Source organism: Zea mays, chromosome 5, assembly GCF_902167145.1.
Source record: "Zea mays cultivar B73 chromosome 5, Zm-B73-REFERENCE-NAM-5.0, whole genome shotgun sequence".
Classification (NCBI taxonomy): Eukaryota; Viridiplantae; Streptophyta; class Magnoliopsida; order Poales; family Poaceae; genus Zea; species Zea mays.
Genome location: NC_050100.1, coordinates 56,347,890 through 56,358,391, shown reverse-complemented (window position 1 = coordinate 56,358,391; position 10,502 = coordinate 56,347,890). Strand labels below are relative to the sequence as shown.

Sequence of the window (10,502 nt, the reverse complement as noted above, 5' to 3'; positions counted from 1 at the left end):
TTAGGTCTCCTAGCCCTAAGAGTCACTTTAGGTATGGAATTTCAAAGTGTGAAAACCACATTTGTCTTTGAGTAGAAAAGGTAAGAATAATCAGAGTAAAGCGGAAATAGATGAGAAGAGATTAAGAAAAGTTTAGAAAAGAATTAGAGTAAGGTAAGTAGGTAATGGTTTTGTCCATTTCTATCTAGGTTTCGTCTTACAGTCAACATTCCTCTGATACCACTTCTGTCACACCCGGGTTTTAGGGGTCAAAAACCCGGGCGCGAACATAAACACCAGGTGTGCTGGGACCAAGTCTCACACATATGATGCATAGTGGCACAGGATCGAATGTCACATCTTTACTATATAACAGGAGTTCTATACAAAATAATTAAATAATTACATCATACGAGGAAACGATCCAGCAACCCAAAGTTGACTGGGAGACGACGGCCTAGACCACTCACGAACTCATCACAGCATCCTCCATGCGCCTCATCCTGTGGTACCTGCTCTTGACCTGTGGGGGGGGGGTGTGAGACAGCAAGAGTGAGCTCACATACGTTCATCGCTCAACAAGTTGTGGGGAATAATGTGCATGAACTCGCCAAAGGTGGGAGCTCACGTGAAGTGTAAGGCTTACCAAAGAGGATGGTTAGAGCTGAGCATTGCTTTTAAAGTTGGTCAAAATTTTATTAGCAATTACTAAGTATAAGTAAATACCAGCCCAATTAAGTAGTAGAACAAAAGTAACAACCTCACCTGCGATGCAATGCATATGACAAATTGAATTTAGTTCCATAATTTAATCATGTGAGGGTCCGAGCTGCTCATGACCGTGAGCACGGCTAGTATACCAGTTTTACACTCTGCAGAGGTGGCGCATCTTTACCCACAAGTCATGTTACCCATCTGCCAAGGGATCGCGACTTCCCATACACCTCTACCGAGGAGGCGAGGCAGGGTAACACTACGAGGCCTTTACAAAGTTCCACTAGCTTCAGAAAACCCGCTACAGTTTATAGGAAGCTCCAATGCAGGAATCCCTTGCAGGACCGCCATCGCAGCAAAATCCTCCCGAGGGCCTCCCTACACTGACCACTCCCCTACTGCCCTTGCCCCTTTCGGGTAAGGTAGTCCTCCACTAGCTTTCCTAATTAATCAGCCAAGGGCGTCCCATTAAACCCTTGTGGTAGCACTGTTTTCCCGGGTGGTCGCTCCATGTTCCAATTAACATAATGATCTTATCATGAACAGTAATAATAAACAGATAATAAAAGAGTGATCATGAATAATTTATCTTCATACCCAAAACCACATAAGGCACTAGCAAGTACTACCCAAAAAGTTCAGTGGTAAACAAGGTATAAAGATAGACAAACTAGGGTAACCTATTGGGTCCCTTCAAAATTAACCTATGCAGATCATTATGATTAATCAGAACATGAATAGGTAAAAAGAAGTGATCAAGGGCACAACTTGCCTGGGACTTGAGATTCCAGGTACCAGGATGATCTTCAGGTGACACGTAACCTCGCTCTAGTCGTAGCAATACAAACAAACATGGTATAGACAAAATTAACATCATACCAAACATAAGAATAAACCGCGTAATAATAGTCTACGCGCTGCTACGAGATCGTGGGATCGAGAATCACTACAATCGGAGTCAAGGTTAAGGAGTTGTGATTTACTGAAGATTCCTCATGATTAAATATTAAACTATATTATAATTTGGTTAATATACCTTATGAGAGAATATACTCTAAATATTTAATTTATCTTTAATATATTATAACTTGTTTAAAATCATATTATAGTAAAATTGTAATTATATACATATCAACCTTGATTAGTAAAATAAATCTACTATTCAGAGGGGTAAACAATCTTCTAATTTTAAAAGTGTGGGATATGACACAACTAATGTTACTACTGCGTAGGCAAATTTATTACAAAACTATCGCAACTTGAACGGGTCAAATTGGAGTTAGAATAAAGGAGTTATTGATTTATGAAGTTTTGGGTTTTAGTTAATACATAAAAACCATTTTCTGATTTAATTTATTTAATTCGAATTCCAAACTGGACTGCAGTCACTATTTTCCGAGAGCATGGGGTCTAAACTGCAAATACCTAGGCTCGGATGCAAGGTTCTTTTACATAGGATGGATCACGGGTTATTTTAAGAAAAACGTGGGGACTCTTTAGCAAATTGTCCAAGACGAAGAGGTATCGGCCCGTTCTAGCCGTTAGATCAATAACCGACCGCCCAGATTAGATCGCCCCTTGAGTGAACCGGTACAGGCTCTCAACCGTGGGATTTCGGATCCGCGGTCGAGATTTGTCCAGCCCTCGACTAATCTACACCGCTCCCATTGGATCCGATGGTCACGATTTTCTGGCACGAAGGGGTAAGTGATGATTTAATCCTGGCCATCCGATAGCCGATTGATGGCTACGGACCCATCTTCTCCACCCGTATACCCTGCGTGATGAACACCACGCCCCATGGCGGCGCGGTCCGCCGGTGGGTATGAATCCCCACGCGTGAAAGTGCCCCTCCCCAACACTACATGGTAGAAACACCCTACGGTTCATGGCGAGCTCGACAGAGGGGTTTCTCACCGGCGATGGCGTTGTTACGGGGGTCGGCCACGGCGACCGGCGGTTCAGCAGCGCCCCATGAAGTCCGACGAGGAATTGTCTAGGTTCCGGCCACCGAGTTGGATTGGTGACGGTGCGAACCTCTGCCCGAGCGTCCAGGGGAGTCCATGAGTGGCTAACGAAGCTTCAATGCCGATAGACAAGAAGGTCCATGGCGGCGGAATTGGATTCTCTTTCCCTGCTCCGATCCGTGGTGAAGTTCGAGCTTGCTTCTTGTTTCTCTCTCTCTTGGTTTCCGTTTGTGGCGGCTGGCTCACGTTCTTATAGCCTTGTGGAGTTGGTCCCAGGCCGCCAGCAACAAACTCCGAATTCCATGGAGCAAGGGGCAGCGCGACATGCACGGCGAAGATCGGTAGAAGGGATAGAGTTGACGAGGGTGGCCCTCCAGTCATTGAATGCAAGCATGGCACAAGAGGCTGGCTAGTGGGACCCACACGTCGGCCATACGCGTGAGTGGGCGCGAGAGAGCAGACCGGCGCTGGTTAGAAATAGAGTAGCTGGGCCGGGTTGGGGGAAAATCGGCCCATGAGTGCTCTTTCTCTTTTTTTTTCTGTTTCATTTTCTAAATCCCAATTTGGCCCCAAATTTCAAATGTGAGGTTTGGGTTTTCATTTCAAATGTAGTGTACAATCAAAATCCAGTATGTATGCTAATATTTTAAATGTATTTATTTATTACTTTATTAATTTATTAGACAATGTTTCACGTATGAACTATATATATTACTCCTTATAGGAAATAGTATTTTGATTGTGTGATAAAATTATAGGTTTCTTCAAAAATGAATATCCATCAACCATTTAGTATGAAGGAACTTAACACATACCTTTCATCAAGGTTCAATTTAGTTCATGCACACACACAAATAATTTATATTAAGATAATACTCTTGTAAATGTATGGTCCAATTAATGGCACATTCGAAAATTCATCGTTTTATTACTTATCTTGTTATTTTCTCTTACACAGATTTTGGGCTTTACAGCTCACTCTTGCTGTCTCACACCCCCCCACAGGTCAAGAACAGGTACCATAGGATGAGGCGCGTGGAGGATGCTGCGATGTGTTCGTGAGAGGTCTAGGTCGTCGTCTCCCAGTCAACTTTGGTTTGCTGGACCGTTGTCTCCTTATAATGTAATTATTTATTTTGTACAGAACTCCTATTATATAGTAAAGATGTGACATTCGATCCTGTGCCATGATTCATCATATGTGTGAGACTTGGTCCCAGCACACCTGGTGTTATGTTCGCGCCCGGGTCTTGGTGCCCCGAAACCCGGGTGTGACAACGTCCGAAAGCCTGAGGGTACTCGTCCAAAGCGTCTTCATCAAGTCATTCATCTGGCTGCGCCTACTGAAGGAAAGAAGAATAAAAAGAGATGGCTTCGGCGATTGTCGTGCTTGGACCAGGATGCTAGCCCTTCTGCTCCTGTTGCTGAAAAAGTACCGGCAGAGGTCTTTACTGGAGTTGATCCCACTGGTGGTGTACCTGCTGAAGTTGATCCCAATGCAGCTGACCCCAATGGGTGTATCCGTGTGCTAGCTGACTCCAATGGGTGTGATCCTGCACCATCTTTTGTCCGCATTTTTTATGAGGACGAAGAAGAAGAAGAGGAAGAAATTCCACTGGTTCACAAGAATAGCCGGCGTTACAGAGGTAGTGGCGAGGACAGTGATATTCCTTCTCCAGCTCTGTCTGCTCTCGTCAACCTTCAAGAATTGTCTATAACAGTTTTTGATCGGGCTCTTGAGGATGTTGTCCCTGAAGATATGCTGTCAGAGCCGACTGATGGTGATATGATGGATGTTTGCTCTGAAATTCCAGACGCAGGATTAGAGGTCTCCCGAGCAGCATCTTGCGCATCGTCAACTTTGGAGGGCAGTCTTCAATGTCAAGAGGTTGGTCACGATTGCCCGACTCCTATGGAGGTGGCTGAGGGTCCTTCGGCCGTAGAGGCGGCTGTTGCAGAAAACCCAGCCCCCGAGGGTGGTGCCGGCGGTTACCTAGCCCTCGAGGGTGTTGCCGGTAATGATCCGGCTCAGGTGGGTAGCGCAAACTGCGACCCAACCCCCGAGGGTGTCTGGGCGAGCTCCCCTTCCCATACCTCCATGGATGTCCATGTCGGGTCGTCTCCACCATGTTCTGATGGGGCGATAGCGATGCATGCTTCTTTAGCTTCAAGCAAAGGAGTAGCCTTAGAGGTCGACGCTCTGGATGCCAGAATTCTGATATCTGCTAGTGGAGCTGAATCAACCCCCAACGATGCTCTTCAGATTGTTCTAGTTGACCTTCCTTTGTTGAGCTATAACACAACTTCTCATGACTTGGGATTGCCTTCATTCTTTTCTAATCTCCAGGTAAATTGGCTTTTTCTGTTCTGTCAATACTTCTGGCGAATCACTTTCATTGTACTCATTTTCTTTTAATATCAGGCTTTGGTTGACGGGATGGCTGATCAATTGAGATCACATGGTGCCTCTATCCCAGAAGGAGCTCTATCTCTGATGTAGTGGAACCCGTTGCTGCTTCAGAAGCAGATATCTGATTTGAAAATGTCAAATGCTGGTTAGTGTCTTTGTTTCCTCCCTGGCTGATTGATTGGTCTGTTTTTAACTATGTATCCTTCTTTAACTGCTTTTTGTTAGATATGACCTGGCGGTACTCTGAACTTGAGGAGAAACATCTTCAGTACTGAGCCGACTCAACCCGGCGGTACTCAGAGCTTGAGGGGAAGTATTCTCAAGGTCAGATCGACCTGGCCTGGGTTTCTGCTTCCTTAAACGATGCAAATTCCTTGAATTCCTCTCTTAGTGTTCAGCTTGACTTCGAAAGGGCAGCTAACGAGGTAAGCTTACTTGACTGGATTTGCTTGTGACTTTACTGTTTACTGGATACTTGAGAGCTGATTCTCGTAGGGGGATAAACGGGCACTTGCAGCTTCTCACGATAATCTTAACAGGTTGTATCGTGACGCCAGCAATTCCCTAACCATCTTGGAGAGGAGCCGCCGCTTTACCATGGAAGATCTGGACCATCATCGTCACGAGCTGCAAGTATCCCAGGATGAGACCCTGCATCTTAGGCAGTTGGTGTCGAGAAAGGACTCCATCATCAAGGATCTACGCGCCTCCAAGAGATCAGTCGCCCAAGAGCTAGAGGCCACTCGACTGGCTACCAAAGTTGCAGAAGACAATTCCACCATTCTGAAGGCTCAGCGCGACAAGGCTATGGACAAAGCCATTCGCGCAGGGCGGATCTTGATGAGGAGGCCGGGTGTAGTTGTTCCTGATGATATAGTCGCCGATGTCAAAGCTGCTCCTGACTCCTCGACTCGCCCTTCTTCCTCAGTTGCTCCTGAGAAAGACATTGCCAAGTAGAGATACTAAATACATTTATGAATTATATGTGTGTGTGTCCAATGTGCTCGAATATTCAGTTAGAACGTGTTCTTGACACTGAATGCTATGTTTGTTTTCTGTCGTTAGAATTCAACAGTTGTTATAGATGATTGCAGAAGTAGATGCAGCGTGCTGGTTTTGAAGTTTTTTCCTATTTCATGCTAATTGATTAGCTAATGAGGCATAGAGGTCACCTTAAGATGAGTAAACGTAAGCATGTTACACTAAGTCAAGTAAGCGTGAGCCTGTTGTCCGTCTTAAGTCATTGCCGACTTAAGCCAATTGCTCCGTTAATAGGGTATAGTGGTCACCCTAAGCCGAGTAAGCATGAGCATGTTGCACCGTCTTAAGTCACTGCCGACTTAAGCCGATTGCTCCGTTAGTAGGGTATAGTGGTCACCCTAAGTCGAGTAAGCGTGAGCATGTTGCACCGTCTTAAGTCACTGCTGACTTAAGCCGATTGCTCCGTTAGTAGGGTATAGTGGTCACCCTAAGTCGAGTAAGCGTGAACATGTTGCACCGTCTTAAGTCACTGCCGACTTAAGCCGATTGCTCCGTTAGTAGGGTATAGTGGTCACCCTAAGCCGAGTAAGCGCGAGCATGTTGCACCGTCTTAAGTCACTGCCGACTTAAGCTGATTGCTCCGTTAGTAGGGTATAGTGGTCACCCTAAGCCGAGTAAGCGCGCTTGATAATAAACAGTTCAAGTGCCCTTGAGAATGAAGTCTTTTTATTGATGATGTATTTTCCAATAACAGAATACAATGCTGCCCCGATAGCTTTTGAAATCTTGATAAGGGTAAAACTTCCTGAGATGCTCTATATTCCATGAATTCCCTACTTCCGTGCCACCCATCCGAGTAAGCCGATATGATCCTGGCCGAGTGACCTCCGCTAACACAAATGGCCCTTCCCATAGTGGTGACAATTTGTGCCATCCTTCCCCCGTTAGAATTCGGCGAAGGACCAAGTCTCCCACTGCGAAAGATCGATGTCGTATAACCTTATCATGATAGCGCCTCAGGGTTAGCTGATATCTAGCTGACTGAATTACTGTATTCAATCGCTCTTCTTCCAATACGTCAATATCCTCTAGTCTGGTAGCTTCTGCCTCAGCTATATTTTCGAAGACCAGCCTTGGTGCCCCAAACCTGAGGTCGGCAGGAAGTACTGCCTCTGAACCATAGACCATGAAGAAAGGAGTATCACTACAAAAAAAACCCCCTATAGCAATGTATTTATGCGTTGCTAGAAGTCCAAATAAGTGTTGCTGAGCATAATACCAACGCATAATTATGTGTTTCCTATATTGCCGCTGCTAGGTACTATTGCAACGTTTACATATACGTTGGTAAGCCATAACTATAAGCGTTGCTATGCTGCAATGGATATTTAGTCCCTACTCCAACGGTTACATGCGTTTGTACTGGCAATGACGAGTAGGTTAAGGCAACATTTTGATTGGATTTATGGTAACACAGATATGTGTTGCAAGGTGGTTGAAGCATATAGCAATGGTAACATTTGTAATGGATTTGTGGCAGCACATACATGTGTTGCAAAGAATTAATCCTTTATTAATAAAAATGATTATACAACAACATTTGCCAATAGTAAACGAGAAATAATTTTGATAATCACAGGCATAAACATGACAATAATGGACAAATAATTTTGCATTTAAATAAAATAATAGTCACGATTCAGCGTAGCAGAACTTAAAATAATCACCGCTTGATGCGTGTTCAAGTATTTTTGGGACAAAGATATAAACAACATATGACTCATATCCTAAACAAATCTGAAATTCATCGTAGTGAAATAAGCAAAACTATTTAAATGGAGGTAGTGATCCACGCCATCCGGTTTGAAATAAGTAGTCTTTGGATTCTGTAGAAATCTTGCAGCTTTGAAACTGAAAAGAAAATAATATAAGTTAGTGATCAACAACATTAATGTTTCATGATGTTCTATATTGTACCCGTGCATAAATTTAAATGGAGGTAGCCAATTATACACAAGAATCAAGTTAACAACAATATCATTGTTGTTGGACATCCCTGCGAGATCAATTGCCCCTAACGAAACAACCTAAGAACTGGATGTGCTACTGAATGTGTATAGACTAGAACAATACTGTACTCAACTCCAAACCACTCCCTCTCCCCAAAACCGATCTGCACTGAATTGCATGTCTTGGTGATGCATGGATAATTGATGTTCCTTCTCCTCTTGTTCCTCCTCTTACTCCACCTATTCCCACATCTTAGGGGACAAAGGCAGCTTCACATCTTCCTGAGTCAAAACATGCAACTGAGGAGCCAATACCTTGCTACATTTCAATGCATGTCCTGGTTCATACTTCTCCCAAAAGCAAAACACAAGCCATGCACTCTTTCAGTTCTCTCCTTACTACATCCCCTATTCTCTGCCACTCCTCTTACCACAGTCCCGTTGCTGACTCCCATCTTTGCTGGCAACACCCCTTTGTGGAATTTGCCTTTTCCTTTGTCAATAATCTCTTGTTAAACCTGGGCTAGCACCTCAAACCTATCCACTGTATGAGGTAATTGTGCCATAATATGACCTTGCAACTCACTTCTCAACCCCTTCAAAAACTGAGTAACAAAAAATATCTCATCTAGTTCTGGATTGTGGATAGCAGTAGCATATCTCAACTCCTGAAACTCTTGTATATATTCCTCCAATTCTCATGTCTGCTTAATATTCATCATCTTTCTCATGGCCTTAGGATAAACATCAGCCCCAAACTTCTCCATCACTGCTTTGGCCAGACCTCTCCAGTCTCCTAATCCACCCTTCAGTCTGTACACCTGTAGCCAGCGTGCTGTAGTGCCTTCCATGTTCATGGATGCAGCTACCACCTTCATCGCCTCAGGGACATGATATAACCCAAAATAATCCTCACACTTCACCACCCAAATAGATGGGGCCTGCATCTAGACAACCAACCAAATTAGAACACTGATCTGCACCGATCTTCACTGATGTTGAAGTACCGTTACACATTGGACAAGCCTATTTAACATTGCGCCGAGCCAAACCAGAAATGTGCCTCTTCTCTAACCATCCCCACCCAAACTATGATAATTACATATTTTCATGAAGAAGTTTCAGTAGCTTGAAATGAAATATAGCTCATTGCAACATTGAACTGAAATTGATGAACAATAAGATAGCATTTCAGAAAAACAATTGTGGTGGACTCATGTTGATGATGCAAAAATAATTGAGCACCATGTGTTATACTATCATATATAGGAACATCGTAAACTTCTTAGGGGTCCAAGAGTCTAAAACAATAAACCACAATGAGGGGATTACAGTGAACTTACATCATGATATCATCCTGAACTTAGTTGAAGCGTCGTGATGTTGAAATGAACATATATCAGTTTTTGTCGTCTTCAATCTGCACGGATAATCATAATACTGAAATTGATAGTAGTAGTTCGGAGTAGTAATGACTAGTTAAGTAAGAGGGTAGTTCATACACAACACGAAGGCCATGCTATAAGATTGTTGCCGACATCACCAATAACCTCCATGTTGTCATATGGTCGAATCAAAGGCTCAATAGGCAGTATTACAAGTCTAACACGCACCATCCAAAATTCTCTGCCTAACTTAACACCTCCAACTTTATGATTTGGGTCTCGACCAAGTACTGTGCCTAAGGCAACAGTCTTGGTTGGACATCTCCAGCTTTTTAAGAACACTTGTGCTCCAGTCTAGTAAACATGCTCAAGTGTATCAGTAAATACTTATGTAATGTGGGCACAATAATGGTAAGAAAATTTTGATTTTACCAATATTGACTCATCTGTTGGTCGGTCACCTGGAGTACCCTGATTTATGGACAAAAATATCGAATTAGTAAAGTTGATTTAAGAATATGAATGTACAAAATTTTTTGAGTCACCTTTTGTTTCATGCACCATAACCTATAACTAATGCATATTAGTAATGAAAACAATTCGATATACTTAACAAGAAAGTTGATTTTCACTGTCACCTTTGATGTGGTAGCACACTTGGTTTTATCAAAGGTAGTTGCAGATTGCATATCTTTCCTTTTTACCTGTCATTACATCACAATGAGTATTCAATATTATTAACTTCAATTTAGTTATGCAACACCCTAGTGTACTGCCAATTAAAATGCATCTCCATTCAAGAATGAGTAGTATGTGAGATACCACTATTTACTAATGAACAATGAATACAATACATGGGTCGTGTGTTAGAAGTACCTGGTTCTTAGATGCTTCTTCATTTAAGGAATTAGAAGTTGCTTCCTTGGTCATACTCTGTATGTGCGAGACATCAATGTAAAGATAAGCAATCATGATTATGTATGTTGAATAAATTTATTGCATTCCCACCTTCGATGAATTAGCGAGCTTAGTATTATCGAAGGTAATGTCTCTTTCC

The 10,502-nt window shown here is 43.0% G+C and overlaps 1 long non-coding RNA gene across 1 annotated transcript; it reads right to left on the bottom strand.

The window, feature by feature from the left end:
• Positions 1-9,709: 9,709 nt before the first annotated feature.
• On the bottom strand, positions 9,710-10,147 carry LOC103626383 (uncharacterized). Its single transcript, XR_002262169.1, has 3 exons — positions 10,084-10,147; positions 9,878-9,916; positions 9,710-9,799 (listed from the first exon to the last, which is right to left on the bottom strand). It is a non-coding gene; the product is annotated as an uncharacterized lncRNA (long non-coding RNA).
• Positions 10,148-10,502: the final 355 nt, after the last annotated feature.